The 18908-nt window shown below is 37.5% G+C and overlaps 1 protein-coding gene across 2 annotated transcripts in view; it reads right to left on the reverse strand.

The window, feature by feature from the left end:
• The window catches only part of LOC144447429 (uncharacterized), a 30426-nt gene extending 16253 nt beyond the window's left edge, over positions 1–14173 (reverse strand). The window contains exon 1 of one of the 2 annotated variants that reach the window (XM_078137452.1): positions 13934–14173. The gene's annotated coding sequence lies outside the window, so the exon portion shown is untranslated. Of the gene's footprint in view, positions 1–9396; positions 9486–13933 lie in introns of those variants that run through there. The other variant, XM_078137453.1, reaches the window with a different exon arrangement.
• Between the last annotated feature and the right edge of the window lie 4735 nt (positions 14174–18908).

An 18908-nucleotide genomic window follows, 5' to 3' on the forward strand; every position in this document is an offset into this window, starting at 1 on the left:
CTTATTTCAAAACTCTGATTGTGAAAGAACACGAACACAATTTAATAGTGAACAGGTATATTTTCACCGTGAGAATAAAGTGTGCTAAAAGTCAAGTGAGAACATGAACGTGTCCACGTCAATGGAGGTGATCACAGCCTTGTCAATTCAATTAGAGAACAGCTAAAAGAGACGATCATACAACACTTTTAATTTTCTCTATAAGCAGTTGAAATGTTTGCCCTTGATAAACGACTGGAAAAAAGGAACGGAGGAACGAATTATTTTCCGAAGGTTATCCAACCAATCGCCATTGTGGTCACACGCACACTATGTTTTTATATCAAACATATTTGTATCTCCGGCTACACACCGTTTACGAAATGTGATGTACTCAACAGAACGTTGAACAAGACTGTGAAGGAGAGAGTTAAGGCCTACCGAAAATATCTATCTCAGATTACTATAGAAATACAATGGTCTCAGATCTAATTCATGTAGTGGTCTGAGGTTTTATATAACAATAGCATCAGTTAGCTACCGGAATCTTGTATATGCGTTTTATTACTCTTGTTTTCATCCGCAACTTCACCGCATTAACCTTGTCACAAATAAAGGTGCAACACTATCCTCTTTACACGTAACTTCAAATATGTATTGAAACCGGACACTCGGTCAAATGTCAAACTCTCTGACCCAACAGGCATATATTCTTTGCTATTCTACGCTACTACTGTGGAAATCAAGTTATAGGCAAACTAAGATATACACAAACTAAAACTGCTATTGCAATATGTCGATATGAATGGATGTTGGTGTTTATTGTAGAGTGGTGTCTCTGATAGCAAGTATTCATAATATAGTGGCCACACATTCAACGTCATTCAGTGTTTACACTACAGAGTACATGGTGATTATATCTACATAATCAAGGCATCACTGCCATCCACTTTTGTAATCAATGGTATGCAACAACAATAGTTTTAGATGGTATCTAGCTAGGCTATAGTTAGCTTTCCGTAGTAGTAACGTGATCGAGTAACTTGATAGCAATGCCGATGATCAAAAAAACCTTGAGGGATTTCTCATTACGCCTGTCAACAGTAAGTCTGATTTTCATTTCTCGATTTTGATTTTAGAACGACACGAAGTTGGGTCTGTGTGTTTTCACTCTACGAATTATCATCATGACACCAATTGTTGACTTCTATGAACAAATCAGTGATTATAGTGTCTTTCCCGAAATCGCTGTTGTCATCAAGGCGCAATGTCGCAAAACTTGATTTGACCTTGTCATGAAATCCAATTATCGATATTCAGACAGAGCAAATGGAAATGATTTCTCATTAGTCACAAAATGTACGTTCTGATCACAGTATGTTTTCCGTTGACATAAAAAATAAAAACTACATATACAATAACTGCTGAGCCTTTACTTCCTTCCTAAAAATAATTGTATTTGTACGACCCGGGATATTTTCTGGAAAACTAATCTTCCTGAGCTCAGTGTAAATGACAGATTGGTAAGCAAATAGTACGAGTGTAATTACAGTTATTGAATCTACCCTTCTAATAAAATTCTAAAAATATAATAATTCAATCGTCAAACACACACTTCTATATAATAGTAATTGCACACTTACAATGTTGGTTTATATTGCGACAGTGAATGAAGGACAGTCGGGGCAGCCGTTAGGGGTTACTGACCCGACTCAAAGGAAGCATCGCATTACTTCCACAAACACAGTAAAAAATAAAATTATACAATCCGGTCATTCACTTTGCAGAAACACGTAACCCCTTGTTCCCAAAATGTGTCCTCTCAATAGATTTCAAAGCATTTGCAGATAACAATCGTGAATGTGTTCAAGTTGGCGCCCAAACATTTTGCCAAGAATTCAATTTTTCAGGATTTGGTTCTACTTTATTTTGGCGGGCAATTTATTTTAAGTTTAAGTATTCTCAGTCATATCTCTTTTGTCGGTTTTTGTATGCAATAGTTCCATTTTCACGCCGATTTATTAAGCGCAAACATTTTAGAGCCAAAATACACACATTCATATAGTGTATCCAAAATCGGTCGATCTTCAAGATCTTCAGGTTCTCACATATATTCGTTTTGTTTTCTTGTGTGTTTAAAGGCCCAGTTCAGTTGTCTGGCAGAGTGACATAAAAAAATTATAAAGTTTGGTCTATAACAAAGAATGACCCTATTGAACCGGCATGGCTCTAGTGACGTATGCTAAGACTAATGTGAGAACCTGGCAGTGAATCCATTGCCTTTTAGATTTGTTTTATCTCAATCGTGGAAGCTAGGTACGCAAATAATCAATTTCTAAGTCTATTGTTAGCCCAGAATTCTGTCTTGTTTGGATTCTGGCTCTCGCCTTTCCATAGACTGTTATAGTCTGTTATTCAGCCCTACCAAGCTTCTGATAGCCTGCTGACTGATAGCACGCTTGGCACGAATGTCTGTATCTTACAGGCTAGCCTCTCCCCTGGTGGTAGAGAGCCCAAAACTCCACACGGCCGAATTCTCGGTTCATATATTTAGGAAATATTTATGGAAGTATCGTTACGGAGACCGTCTACATATCAATTCTTGGTTGGCGAGAAACCCTGTTTTTCTCTCTGTCCTAAAAGGGCAACGACATGACAGAATAGTATTAATGACAAACCCGTGTAACCGTGTAGTGTTTGTAATGCGTATTAACTTATTTACACCAAATCTACGTAACTACGTACAATCCTAACACGGTCCAATTGACATAATTGATAGGAACAACACTCACTCTTCTTACGTTTTCCAGTTCGTCTCAGGCAACGGAGTCATGCGAATTGGCCACTTGAAACATTACCTAGGCAACCACATGCTGAGCCATGACGACAGACCATGTTATGTTGCTGTTTCTGCAAACTTCGTTCAGCGAAAAACATATTGTTATATCCCGTACGTGTTTTCGTTCGAAACCGTTATGTATTTCATCAACTTGTTTTCGATGGAATTGTGACGTCATAATTTCGTTGAATATCAACAGAAAAAAGTAAAACACCAATTGTATGGAATTATGAGAAAGGACGTGAAAATGTTTCTTCTGTCGCTCTGACGTCATCAAGACGTCTTGGTAATGACCATGACGATAAAGCCTTTACTTTAAATATTTATGAAGACAAGAGACATACTATAACGTTTATTTACCCCAAATGAATATAACATTGGGTAAATGGGGAGTCAGGAAATAGCTTACAGCTAGTCTGGGCATGACGAGAAAGTGTACAGGGTAATTTTTATGTGTCGATTTTTACCTTCCGTATAAGTGAGATTATGTTATGCTTTTGTCTGTTTGTCAGTCAGTCAGTCAGTCAGTCAGTCAGTCTGTCTGTCTGGATCTGTCCATGTGTTCGTCTGTGGACACGATAATCTCGAAATTTAAGTGATCAATTCGATGCACATCTTCCTTTTTATAATGTCAAAAACTGATCAGGTTTGGGTAAACATCATATAATATTAATGATTTATATGCATAATTATTAATATTTGGTAATAGGATATCTTAACATTGCAAACTTAACATTTTGTATAATCGAAAGGCTTGTTTTTTGCACTTATCTGGGGGTTTTATTGCTAGAAATTGCTATCCTTAAAGTAATAGCGGTAGTGGTGGTGGTGGTGGTGGTGGTGGTGGTGGTGGTGGTGGTGGTGGTTATATTCCTTAGCCTAGAGTCAGTCGTGTAGGGATTTTATATCGTCTCCACATAAAACAAATGTGGGGAGACTATAGTCAAAATACTCTCATGACTTGACTCGGGGCAATGTCCTCGATATATATGAAAAAAGCATGTGTTCAAGGGGTGAAAGGTCAGAAGGGGCAGTGTTGATTGACCCCGGCTGTAACTTAGACTCCATCGAATGGCAACAGTAAGGTTTCGAAACCAGACACGTTTACTTGTATAAACTGCAGTATCAATAATGATAATATTTGTGCTGTTGTTCTCTTTAATTTTTTATGGGGGAGGGGAAAGGGGAATATGAATGCTTCCCCTCCCATTCAAAGCAAAGTTGCTATAGTATAAGTGTTGTGATGGAATGGATACAGTTAGTGTTGTACCGTATAGCAGCAATATGAAGTTTCACGTAGCTCTTTCTTACACATGCATGCATACTGTCAAGAAAATCAATATGCCCTCGAATGCTTATTAAATCGGTTCCACAACTCAGATACGGTCAATTGATTTCGACAACAGCGTTCCCATAGTCATATTTTACCATTGACATTGTGTGTTTACCTGTTGATCTGGTATATCACCTGACCCAATATTTCGGGTACAATATTGTCAGAATCACATGTATCCCTAGGTTATTGCTATTTCCATAAATATCACTCTTTCTGTTGTCGTTTTAGCACTGAAATTATATCACTCCTTTCATGATTATCTGAGTGTAGTGTATTTGAAGTATGCGAAGGTGACACATTTAGTTGTATCGTTCAATTGATTCGATTATGAGAGTAATACTCCCCCAAAGGACAGATTGGCCTATATTTCGCGAAGAATAGAAATTTCAAAACGAAAGCCAATAGTAACTCTCTCAGTGAAAGCATATGAAATCTACGTTAAAACATGCACGTATACTTGGTGGCCTCCGAGGGCATAGGCCATGTGCCCTTTGTCTGTCACTGTCAGAGGAAAATGGCGCTTTCAAAAACTTAAATGTCAGCAAAGTATCTAAGCTATCAGCTAGTACATGACTACATGTGCGAAAACTATACATAGGGCCATCTCATTTTCCGTAGGTCAAGGCCTCTGAACTCAAACTGTGATTCTATGGAAACGGACAAGTGGGGATACCGAAAATAGCTTTAAAATTATGCATTTATACGATATGTTGTTATATGTCTGTTGCCATGGCAATAATGACTAATATTTGCTGACAATCGTAATTATGAAATAATTAAATTGAATCGAATGGTTTTGTTTCAGAGATCACCATTGTGACGTCTACATTTGTCCAGCACACTTGCAAGGAAGACAGTACCTCATACTCAGGGTACAGCTATAGAAAGGGAATGTGCCGCCCGAAAAAAATCCCTAAACATTATATCGACTTTTCATCTAAACATTCCCGGTGTATATATTTTATATAACGTAGGAAACGTCTTCATGCTTTAGAAATATCTTAACGACATCGGAATATGGGTCTCTTTGTGGCCAGAAATCCCTCACAATTAGGTCTGTTCTTGGATTATACATGATGGTAGATGTTTGGAATTTAAGCCGCACATCACGCGTCTGAAAATTTGTGGAGTACCCCCCCCCCCGGGGGGGGGGATCTTGACAGGCTATATATAATACACCATCTATTAACCATACTAATGATAGCTAAATTCAAATAAAAGTTTCTGTACATCAATAGATGATATATGTTTTCTGTATACTGATTGTGGCAAATCCAAACAATAAAATCGTAACACACCCTCCTCCAGTATGACCGCAGATCAAAGTTCAGACCCACCCCTGTCATTGTACATCGTGACAACAGCGTGTTTGCTTGATGGTAAAGTTGACAAAAACAGGCAATAAATATCTTCAGTTTATCAACGCGGTTGGTTCTACACGGGTGCTAGGTATAATTGGTTGTTACTACTATTTACCCAAATTGACGTACATGCATTTGATAAAACTGTTTAAGATGTCTGAAAATGTAGTTCTATTGTTACTGTTCAAAAGTGTGACGATATATAGAGTTCATTAAAGGTTGTTGGAATGAACGCATTTTTTAAACGCCTGGTACCAGTAAAGTGTTTTGATCAGCCCTTGGGCGAATACAAGTTTTTTCCCTTCTGTGCGACGACTAATGAAGGGTTTGGCTGTCATATTGTTGAATAAGTACACTTGTCTCTCTCCTTTCCCACAATGACAAAATCAAGTCCATTCATCGTGAATACAGTGGCCAGGTATATACACCTACAATTTATTACAGGACCAGACACATATAGGCCGTATAAGTGATAAATCATACAAGACTTGGACTACTGAACCATATCGATTTTAAAAGTAATGAGTTGAAGTATCTACAGTCAATCCATGGCAGTTAACGCCCCAAACTTGTTGCAAAACCATGAAGTATTTTATCATGAGTATTTCGTTACTAAGTTAAATGTGGAACAAGAATTGATTGATTGATTGATTGATTGATTGATTGATTGATTGATTGATTGATTGATTGATTGATTGATTGATTGATTGATTGATTGATTGATTGATTGATTGATTGATTGATTGATTGATTGATTGATTGATTGATTGATTGATTGATTGATTGATTGTAAGTTCCGACTGCATGAATTGCACTCTTTGTTAGCGATTTAATTGAAAATAATACGGCGTATTATTACCACGGAACACGTGGCCTCATACATGTATCATTACTGATGCGTATTGGATTTTAAATTATTGCATTCCTTGTACAACATGTACACCACCAAATTAAATCATCTATCTGTACAGGAAGCCAATGATGATAACATCAATCCGACTTATTTCATTGCTTCAAAAATCAATCACTTTGGTAGAGACTCGAAATAGTAAATATTCACGAATGCTTCACATGCAATGCATTAATTAGAAAGGTGGGCACTTTTTTGGGCATTCATGTAGATTAGAATGTCTTGTGGGTTGAGATTACACAACTGAAAAGTCTTGTTACAAAATATAGCATTTATATAATCTATTTTGAACTTATTGAACTTTAATGTAACAAACAGCCTACAAGTGCCTGTGATGAGATGAGAATAGACGACCTACAAGTGACTGTGATGAGATGAGATGAGATGAGACGATACATGTCAGCTTTGCTGTATGAAGGCCTTCGTTACATAAACTATCTTCAGAAGCTCTGCAGTTAGCTAATGACCTAAATGTACCCAATCGTAATGGAGGAACCGGAGAGTCAGTGTTTTCCGCGTAATGAAATAACAATGCAGTAATAAAGTATGTGTGTTATCCAGGTTACCCGACCCCATTTCTGGCACTTAATTACAGCAAATTTTTTAAGATCTGCGTTTAAACCATGGGTAACTTAGTGACTTTTCTTTTACGGTCACGAAAGGGGTATATTTACCAATGTCAACACGCTGATTAAACAACACGACTGACTTTGATTTGTTTTATGATGGATTAGTGGCCTTGAAAGTAATCACAAAATAATCACATAGAAAGTGGACTAAATCTTGTCCTCGTGACGTCACATTGCTTTTAAAGAAGCTGGTTTGAAGTCTCTGGTTTGTATTTCAGCTAAAGCCGAAAAACCCCATATTCAACAGGTAGCTGAGTTGACCTTTGACCCCCCCCCCCCCCCAACTCAGATTATTGAGCTGTTGTCGTCATCCGGATCTAAAATGCCAGTAAATGTAGCTACAGTCACTGTGATAATGAGATCGATTTCTACGTTTGTTTACGGAGCATACCGTTGATAAGTGATGGTTACAGTGACAACGGCCGCCGGGGCTGGGGTAGTGATAAATTCTGACGGTGTGTTCTCTTTCATCAACGTCGTGGAACTTGAGATGATGAGTGTTTACTGATCGTACTCGAATAACAAGAGAAGTTGGACACAAATCTGACACTTTTCTGTTTAAGCGAGAACCTTTAATTGACGACTTTAACTGAAAACATTAAACAAACTCTCCGTGGTGGAATTTTCGGATTCGTGTCCGTAAATTAATTAATTTAGTGTTGATTAATCCAAGTTTGGTCCATCAAGTCTATTGCATACATTTGCCCAAATCTCAGTTTGTTTGTGAATCTCGGATATAACGAGACAACGGACGAGATCCCCATTCTGGAATTATGAGGACCTATATGAATTGTGGTCATTTCGTTGAAAAGTAAATCACAACTTGATATACAGAACAACTTCTACCCTTCTAGTATCGTCAGATGAATTTAGGAGTGTTTACTCAAATTTAGCTCCAAAACCCGGGTTTCTGCACGTACGTCTGTCAAGTTGTTCGCACAATTTATATGGCGCCTAATCCGCGCACCTCTCGTATACCGATAAATTATGTGATATATTGACAGATTCCGGTAAATGTGGCGTCATTGAAAAATGCAAAACATCTTATTTTGTTAATCAACGAGTTCGTTAGCTTTTGGTCGAAATTGTCATCCTGTTTATGAGCGTTAATAATTTATTAACTTGACCCACTGAGATACGCAAGGAAAGTTTTCGTTGGCATATTTATTTTGGCAAAGAGACATAAATAATTGCTCAGGAAGGGCGTAATTTTGTAAAAGGGCAACAAGGCGGATTAATACTAATACTAAACAAATAGACCAGTCAGTAAGTCACCATTCACATACCCAAGATACGCCGTTAGTGGCGCTTTATTCGAATAATGAGGGTTAATTCAAAATGATGTCATAGAAATAAAACAGTTTACTTCTATTTCGACAAAAAATACCAATGATTGGTGCTGACAAATCCGTTAAATTTGTCAGCACTCCAGTAATTTGAGCGTCATTCTCTCTCTCTCTCTCTCTCTCTCTCTCTCTCTCTCTCTCTCTCTCTCTCTCTCTCTCTCTCTCTCTCTCTCTCTCTCTCTCTCTCTCTCTCTCTCTCTCTCTCTCTCTCTCTCTCTCTCTCTCTCTCTCTCTCTCTCTCTCTCTCTCTCTCTCGTAAAATATTGATATTGTACAATCTCGCACGATTAGCCCAATCTGGATTCCGATCACGAACGTATGGTACTGCAGACAAGAAAATGTTTTTCCTTGTCTGTGATGGAACATCTTGCTTGCAAAATATACAGTTGTAATTAGGAATCTGATATGGGGGCCGGGTGCCTGTATTTTATGCTGTTCCATATCAGTTTGTATCATGTGTATTGAGCAAGAGTTCGAACTCATAAAATAAAACACAGTGAAAATAATAATAGCTATTGACAATTACAAGTAAGTCTTTATATAACGCAAGTATATGTGTCCTTGAACAGAGAATTCACCTGTGTTGTTTTCAAGGCTAGGCTTTCATTATACCGACAAGGTCGAATGCAGTCATTGATTATATTCACTTTAATACAGTAGTGATCAGTAGTGTTTACTTGTTACTTAAAGTACGGGATTACTATGAAAACAGTCTCCAAAGGTCATGTATTTATTGGTTCTCCGTCATTGGTTTACAAAACCCAAGACTATGTCTCTTTCCCCCTCCCCTTCCTGTAAGACGATCTAGATTCTAGTACTTTCAAACAAAGCGACAAATAACATGCGCGTGCACATACATACATACATACATACAGACAGACAGGCAGGCAGACAGACAGACAGACAGACAGACAGACAGACAGACAGACAGACAGACAGACAGACAGACAGACGAATATTCTCGATCATGTAAACAATCTGAGAAAATATACTCACAATAACTGCTCTCCTCTAGTATAACTTCGACAATCGAAATACGTTGTTACTGTAGCATACATTGAAAGTGTGTTGGTCTGTAAAACATACTAACTAAAGAATCCGCCTGGATGGAAAGTGTATTATATATACCCATTCGATAAGTTTCGAAACGCAGCAAAAATCAACCCGGATTTTGGATAAATTAGATTTCGAAATAGGGGAATCACCAATAGTTTCTTGCCAAGTAACTGTCTCGTTAACTTTTGTATTCTTAAGATTAAATACACCATACATTTATTGTAACGCAACAAAGAACATCGAGTCATGTGATATGTTTGTTTACATCACGTGATGCAAACGGGGATGTCCGCGATGGTGGTATGTGATGAATAAGGAACCTAAAATAGAGACACTTTCGGTTATTTTAATTACCTGCGTCAAGTTTGACAACTGTGAACTTTTGAATGGTTGGTTTCAGTAGAAATTTTGAATCTTTGGGAGGAAGACATTGAATTAAAACACTCTACCTGTCAAATCTTGATTTGAATTATATTGAATGAATTGGCTTCATCAATATTTAGAATCATAAAAGAAGATTTTTGAAGCCGAGACTAAGGAACTGTAGAAAGCGACATGTGATAGAAGAGTAAAGTGACGCACAATATCATTACACATGTTTGCAACAGCAAAAATACGATAAAATAAAACAATACTGCGCAGCCCGATACTGGTGTTGCAATATAAAATCTAAAGTATTGCTCTCGCTAAAGCTATAATTAGAACATACTAATTTGATTTACACCTCGTCAAAGTTCTTTGGTTTTTATTCGAACTCACACAGCATGACGTGACAATTCTTTGTATATATTCGGTCCAGACCGGTTATCTTGGACAGAGTCCAGACATTCTTGTGTGTAAGGTATGTCAGATACTGTCAGCGCGCCAAGTAAAATCCCCGATTACTACAGCGTGTACAGGGGGTAGTAGATCTGTGTCACGTGGCAGTACCATTCTTTACAGCGAGGGTTCTCACGTCGTTATTTGCTATGCAAAAATTGATTAGTATTGATTATTTCGCTACTGTAACAATTTTTTTTCTGTTAGATTCCAAAAATAAAGTTTTTTATAATTAATTTGGGTTAGTTGACATGTGTTTAAACGGTCCAGGGTTGATTTTCTAGACGTCGTCGTCGTCGTGGTTTGCAAGATTGATACATTGTGTAGTCACTATTTATTGGATAGCCATTATTCCTCTTCATTATCTAAAAATTCCGAAAATTCGGACTGTCATTAAAAATTTTAATTTATAATTTCTTAGACTATTTATTAGCAGCCTAGCCAGGATACACAGTTTGTTCATATCCAGACCAATCGGTTATTTTGAATTGGATATAGATTTGGTTTGATCACCATAGTTCTGCTTTCGAATCACGGTCCTAATTTTGTCATTTGGTAATATTTTGTTTAGAGTAAATATTTAAACACTTAAAGTCAATTATTATACGTTGTGCATTAAAAGTATCACTGACACCGACACTATGACTACGAAAACCACATTATCACCACAACATTCATTCTTTCTTGCCCACTATTTTACCTTCCGTATGGAAAGGTTATGCAATAGCGTTGTCTGTGTGTATATCTGTCCGTCTGCCTATCTATTTATCTGTCTGCCGGTCTGTGGACATGATATCTCAAAAACTACCACATCAATTCTAATGACATAACACTTGGCAAGTATCTGTGGGTAAAGGATTAAAGATAAATGCATGCAATGAACTAACAAACAAATAAATACATTTTAAAAAATGAAAAAAGTAGTAAATTGTTGTTACCATTCTTGCGACCCAGGCGGGGGGGGGGCGTACTACTCTCGCAAAAAGACCACGTGATTGCACGACACCTGGACACTGGAAGGAAGTTCATTTAAACTTTTCCTTTACGTTCTTAGTAGACTAATTCTAGGTTTTACGGATGTGTGAATATCGATATCTGGTCTAAAAAGAGCATTATGAATACAGCTTTCAAATTCAATAACTTTGACTCAGTTGCCATTCAAATGACTTCTGATACCTTCTTCAGACAACCGTGAGTAACGTCTAAATTTTCGGTGTTGAAGACAGAAAGAGCAAATAACAGGATCGGTATCATCTGACCTCTACATCAACGTCATATGATACCGTATATTTGATTCGATAAAGGTTGTGTGTTGAGAGAAAATCAACCTATCGAGTTACTTGACACTTAAAGCAAACAAGCCCAACAAACATCTTAGTTTCACCATGGTTTATTTTTAGAGTCACTTGTTATCTTTAACCATTCATACGAAATACGAGTCACGTCTACAGATTGTGTTACTTCCCACACGAATAGTATCGTACATAGGCTGACAAATTCACTTAAAATCGTTTCTGACATTCAGTACACAAATAATGCATATTATCATTCTAAGTTTATTAAGTACTTTAGGCCACCAGCCCCCATTGTACAATGTGAAAAATAAATGTTTTTGATGATCATGCGTCCCTTAGCTTAATTTAAAACTAAATACAACAACATGTAACCAGTTTCTCGATTGAGATGTTGGAAGTAGATGGCATTAAAATAACAAAAAATAGAGGCGAAGGATAACGAATAACATGAAGCAATAAATTTACATCTAATATCTTTAAATACAGAACAACTTAGACAGAAATGAAATTCATCCCCAACAAGATTAAGATCGCAAAGTTGACATAGACGTTCGTTTCTTGGTAACTTGAAATTTCGTCCACTCTCAATACAGAGATTGTAGTCAGAGATACGATATTTGCAAAGTGTCTTCCTACGAAATTAAGTGTTAATATCAGAAAGGTACGTATTTCTCAAGAGATAGATTGGTTTTGTAAAGACGGTACGTATCTAGTTTGGGTGAAGAATCTATGTTGGTATGCCAATTTTGGTTTATCAAAAGAAAATACTCTCAGTTTGTTCAGTCCAGGCAATCCCAAAACCAAGTTTGAAGAGTAAATGTTTGAATTTAAAGGCCCAACATTAACATCTATTCCGTTTTCAGCCATCTCTAGTTGGTAATTATAACACTATAATGCATATTCCATACATCTTTTATATTCTAAAACAAGAGTTCGAGTTTGAAAAATGTTGAAGCAATGGGTTCAATATAACCATGGACGGTGACTGGAGGATTAGCTCTTCGAACTACCATACAAGTCAAAAAAACACATGACTCCTTTCATACTGTGTAAGTTTATCCGACGGCTAGTACTGGAACTATGTGTTGTAAAGTAGGTCGGAGAGTTGAAACACAGTCTATTATCCACATGGCATTAGTTTGCACTCTGTATAGAGCTATCTATAATATTACTGTTACTATGATTTCTACCCTTAGCGACGAGTTGTTGACTTGGCTTTTGGTTAGAAGGGTCGTGGTCCTCATATACAGACAACGAAACCTAACCATAAGCTAAGTATATTGTGTGTGTGTATACATGTATGTATGTATGTATGTATGTATGTATGTATGTGTGTATGTATACATGTATGTATGTATGTATGTATGTATGTATGTATACATACATACATACGTGTGTATGTATACGTGTGTATGTATGTATACGTGTGTATGTATACGTGTGTATGTATGTATACGTGTGTATGTGTACGTACGTGTGGGTGTAAGGGTGTATGTGTTCTTGGGCTCACACACAAATAATATTTATAGCCTGTGCGGCTTGGCAAACACGAAGCACTAACTTTGTGCTAACTTAGCTTGAACGATTGACCATATGAAACTATTTACAACGATTAAATATTATTAGCAAAACTCGTGCAGTACTTTTTGAACGTCAGTGTTTTCCGTGAAGCTGACGAGGTGAGTGTCAAATATTGACAGATACAAGGTGAAGCCGAATATCGAATAAAACGTCCCTGGCCACACACTCCATTGTACCTCATCTGGGCACAAATGTAAATCGTACATCTTTCCACGTGAATTACACATAACCTATTTTTGTTACTCCTCTCAATGAAACAGACTCGTGTTGCCAAGGTTTTAGCAAAGGCAACGTATTACTGTTTTAAGAGCGATGAAATGCACTGACCTTCGATCTGAGAACTTTGCTGTCATAGCAACAGCTGTCGAAATTTTACGAGATGGGTATAACAAAGGGTCGCCTTTAAATCAATGTGATATATTTTGTTGTATTTTATAATATAAAGTTCAATAGGACGCAAAGAACGAAGACAGTCTTCAGTTTGGGTTTTACTAAATGCATCGGGTTGATGTGTCTGTGGAGTGGCGAATGTTCAACTTCGTTCTGTCTCAACCCTTGTTTGGTGGTCTAAGGTTCTATGTATGCATTACTGACGAACCAGCGAGACTGTACCATTGCTAAACGCTCAGATTTCACTGCCTTGATACAGTTCTCCCTTTCGTTGAAAAAATCTATGGTATCACGAGAAATACTTTCTCAACAATATATCGACTGATGTTACGAGAATCAAACTTTGCCTGCTCTCCAGATAATAAATACCTCCGTAAGTGAAAACTGCTTACCTGGCAAATATTACAGACCGCACTCTGCTGTCCCGTCCCCTTCTAGCGTGCCAGGGTCCAGTCTCAGAGTGCATGTATTGCCATTTCAAAAAGTTAAACCTCACTCTGGGCAAACATTTGAAGTATTTACACGACACTTCATAAATCAGACAAATTGGGCCAGGTTGGTCAAACCATTTGCAGTTTGCGATAGTATGCGAACACAATGACGTCGGATTTGTGCAAGGTTAAAGTAGAAAGTTACCTTTCCCGCCGCCCTTCACGCGTTTCACTCAGATGGCGCTGCTGGCACATAGCCAAACTCTCCCAATCACGTGCCTAATCAATTTCACTGGCAAACGAACTTTTAAGGGTCACCAAAGGCCACTTTTTGTTAAAAAGAATCAACCTGACAAAAGAGAGCGCCCTCATAAAACCTTTTAGAAGATGTTTTGTGTATTTTTGTGGTGTATTTTTCACGCAAGCTTTCACTCGTTCTTACCAAGAGAACACAAGAATTAAGATTAACAGGTCTAAATACCGACCAAAACCAAACACGTAATAATTTTCTCTAAATCCAGTTTCAACATCATATCGACCAACATTTCATAGCACACATGTAAGTTTAAATACAACACCAAGTACAAGATATTCGTGGAACCAATAATAAATTCTTTTGATAATTGCGTAACCATTTCAATAGATTTTATTGCGTTCCACTGAGAATTATTAAACTCTCTACTTAATTGACATAAACAACTCGAAATTAACGATCCCCACAAGCTTTACAAGGTCGTTATTTTTTATGTCAGTTCGAGTTGATTATGTCGACCAGGGACCACTGGTAGTTTAATGACTCCTCCTTTGAACGCAATAATTTACTGTAATTGAAATAGTTACATAATCTTGATTCCAAAATGTCACTACGACTATTCATACTATTTATAAGTTCCACGAATACTTGCTACTTGCAGAAAGTGTTTACATGTAGTGTTACGAATTGTCAATCGAAATGTTAGAGAAAACAACAACAACTATTTGGTGTTACTACGGAAACGAGGTAAGTTTAGATAATTAATTAGGTAACAGGGTGTTTTATGTGTCCCACAACAACAATTTTGTTTGTGAAAGCTATATAACAAACTTTGTTGTTGTAAACATAAAAAAAGTCATACTGCCTGTAAACAAATCACTTAAAACCTACTTCCTGTCCGCGGTATCGTGGTTGGTGTTTACTCGTAAATAGTTGGGGGTACGGATGAAGGACAGAAAGGAGAGGGGGGTGAGGAGGGGAGGGTGGAAATAACAGGATGGAAGATGTAATAGGGAATGAATTCGAAGGCAATCAACGAAGTCAAATTACAAATAAAGGGGAAAAAGTTGATGAGATTGACTGGGATGGAAACAACTCCGAGACAGACTGTACTACTCGCCCAGAAGATTATTTTACTGGAATGCAGTTCTTCGGATTTCACTAAATCAAAGTTGACATTGTTCTGAAATTGTTCAGTAAAAATTATGCTCCGTAGAAAATCATCTCCCGGAGATCACAGTCCGGATTTACGGTACTCTGGACTCACGTTTTACTACAAATTGTATGAAATGCATATGCTGGCACAATTTCAACTAGTTCACTCGTATGTCACACAATAGTACAGCTGTTAATATCATAATGTACAAGTAACTTAGCTCTATGACAACATGCCGTACAATAGAATGGCTGATTGATTAGAGACGGTACGATTTGTCATTCTTGTACTCAAAATGGATCTCACAACCACCGTGTCAACCCATGGCTGGTATAGGATCATGACCACCGTGTCAACCCATGGCTGGTATAGCGGGCTACATACAATAACTTCTGAGTTCTCTACAGGCTATGTGTTGGATTTTTAAAAATAGACCTGGACGTCGACGTTTTCTTGACTTTTGTGAACTTGATAAAAGTTACAAGTGTGTGCTTGTGTGTTCGTACGTGTGTTTGTGTCTTTGTATGTCTGTGTGTACCCGTATGAGTATATATATGTATGTATGTGCATATTTGTGGGTATCGTGCTCTCATTTTGGCATTCGTATGAACCAGTGTATTGTACTACGTTGTATCCTATCGTTACTACCGTCGAAAATGAAAACTAAAAAGAAATTAAACTCTCGGATTTAAGTACCTTTGAAGTAGTTATAATTCATCATTCTCCTATCATCATCCTCATCATCCTCATCATCATCATCATCATCCTCATCGTCATCATCATCATCATCATCATCATCATCATCATCATCATCATTATTATTATTATCATCATCATCATTATCATCCTCATTATCATCATTAACATCATCAACAACAACAACATCATCATCATCATCGTCATCATCATCGTCGTCATCATTACCACCACCACCACCACCACCATCATCATCATAACTACCACCACTACCACTACACCACCATGTTCATCTTCACTATCATCACATCATCATCACCACCGCCACCACTACCATCACATACATACATACATACATACATACATACATACATGCGCGCGCATGCATGAATGCGCGCGCACGCACACACACACAAACAAACACACACACACACAGATGCTCATTCTAGGTCTCCGATGCCGCATTCTTTATTAACGTCTTCCGGTAAAGCGGTCAATTTATGTAAGGTCGCCCAACTCATTCAAAAGACTACGTAGAAAGTACAACACTTAACGTTGAATTAGACATTTAACGTTCTAAAAATAGACAATCAATACCAATTGCAATGTAACATTCACATCTACCATCAAGTGTATTATCAGTTAGGGACCTTTGTCACACAAAGAAAAGAGTTATTTGAACGTGTGCCAATTGAAATTTGTTTTAAACTAAATCAAAGACAGAGGAGAGTTTCTCTCTAGTGCACTGTATGACTAAATTCATTGAAAGATGTCGTAATGCATTGAATTCACTCAATAAATTCCAGGAGCTGACGTCCAGTGAGTTACTGGAAAATTGTGAATTAGGGGAAATATTTTGAAATCGGTCATGACGGCCACATTAGTACTATTCTTGTAAACCATATCAAACTTGTACCGGTGACGAGAATCGGGTCTCGGGCAGTGCCGTAAAAAGACCTGTGGAACGTGGTTTTACGACCATGAAAATTAGTTCTCGAACTAGTAATAGTAAACTGAAGCCCAGACAGTTGTAGTAAGACAGATATGGTTTCGTTGTTATTCTGTTTTACGATAGTGCTCTGAAATTAGTGTCTTCGGCTTCTTCGATTAGATAGAGTTATGCCGCTATTCGCTTTTGTCCCAAGGTCGGCCAGTAAGCACTTGTTCACGGTTGAATAAATTCAGGACTATATTATTTACGACTGGGTGTAAAGTTGCAAAAACGATTTGACGTTAAAATCGACAGGTTGCCGAGACAATCTTCGACAGATAGGTCATATTGTACGCACGACATTCCAGTTTGTATGTTGTTCATAAAAAGAGTTCGTTTATGTGAATTCAACAACCATAAAAAAAAGAAATATTTGTGTAGACGGGAGACAAATGTATGGTAACCTTGGCACTAACATGCATACGTTCCACTCTGACAACTTGGAGAGGGGTCAACTTTCGGCCAACTACTCAAGTACCTTTAATGTAAAGTCATGTATCATGGAACCATGACAGGTGTACTCGACTGACTGTTGTGGTGCCAAATAGGGCGTATTTAACGCCGCTCTTTTTGTTGTAAACCTACTTAGCTTCTGACGATAAAGTGGTGATTTAAAATGTTCAATTTAACCACGAGAATTAAAGAGCGGAACCAGAATACAGCACTGTGCCCGTGATATCTCGCTGTACTGTTACTGTTTTGCTCAACCTATAAACAGATACTCGTGTGTCGTTCACTAATAACGTTACAAAGTATTTGTGCACTCGATTCAGTGCCTCGCCTCAAACGTGTCGTGTTAAAATGACCATTCAGCATGACTGGACGACAAACTTGAATGGGTCGTAGAGTGCTAAATCTGTACTGTCAAAGAAAGTACGTTTTTGGAGTAGATTTTCTGGTTGTCTTTAAAATGGTTGTCTTTAAAATCTCATTTTTTACAATTCTCGCGTAAGTCTTGTTTCAGTACGAGGCAGAACATTTCTCAATTTGAATCTTGCTTTTAGACGTAGGTGGCTTCATAACGGAGATGTTGTTCCCACCATAGTGATAATCCGCGAACGAGGTTAGATTTTGAAGTTGCCCCTTGTTGATGAGTCCTTACATGTCTTTTATAGTTCTAAAACCTTATACCATAAATGGCTGTAAGAGTATACACTACAAAGTGCTGATTCACTTTATTCAGTAATATCAAAATCTGCTATTTTCTTTATTTGAAAAGAGTGGCATTCCCTCTCTACGTCCATGTATACGGCCACATAACAATATACAACAAGATCACTCTCTGCGTCGTGAGAATTAGAATGCTACACTAACAATTGAGGGCGCTGTCTATGATATGACATGAGTGCACGTTTTTGATTTCAAAGAGCGCCTGTTGTTGGTTGGTCGTCCTTCAGTTATAGTCTTTCTATACTATCTGTAAACTACGAGGACTTAATATGAAGTTGGTAAGATTAGAGTCCTTGGACCAAAGAAATCGATTTTTTTTAAATGATGTTTTTGAGTAATCTTAAGCTTTCATGCCTCGGAAATAAACTCTAAACTTTCGCTGTTACTTTGTTCAATTCAGAAAACCCCAGCATGTTCTCAGTTAAAATCGATAAAAATAAATCAGGGGGTCACTGCACATAATTGTCAAATTTTAACATTGTGGTGATTTAAGTTCTGTTTTTCGTATATGGTACAGCTCGACCATGATAAGGATAGTTTTGTCAGCACCAAATGATTTTAAACTCATATATAATGTGTAGTTTTCTTTTCCTTATGTACTTGTACTTTTAGCGTTTCGTCACCTCACCTCAATGCCATGTTAATAGAAATGAAACTACTCATCGTTAGC

The sequence above is a fragment of the Glandiceps talaboti genome, chromosome 16 (genome assembly GCF_964340395.1).
Source record: "Glandiceps talaboti chromosome 16, keGlaTala1.1, whole genome shotgun sequence".
In the NCBI taxonomy this organism is placed as follows: Eukaryota; Metazoa; Hemichordata; class Enteropneusta; family Spengelidae; genus Glandiceps; species Glandiceps talaboti.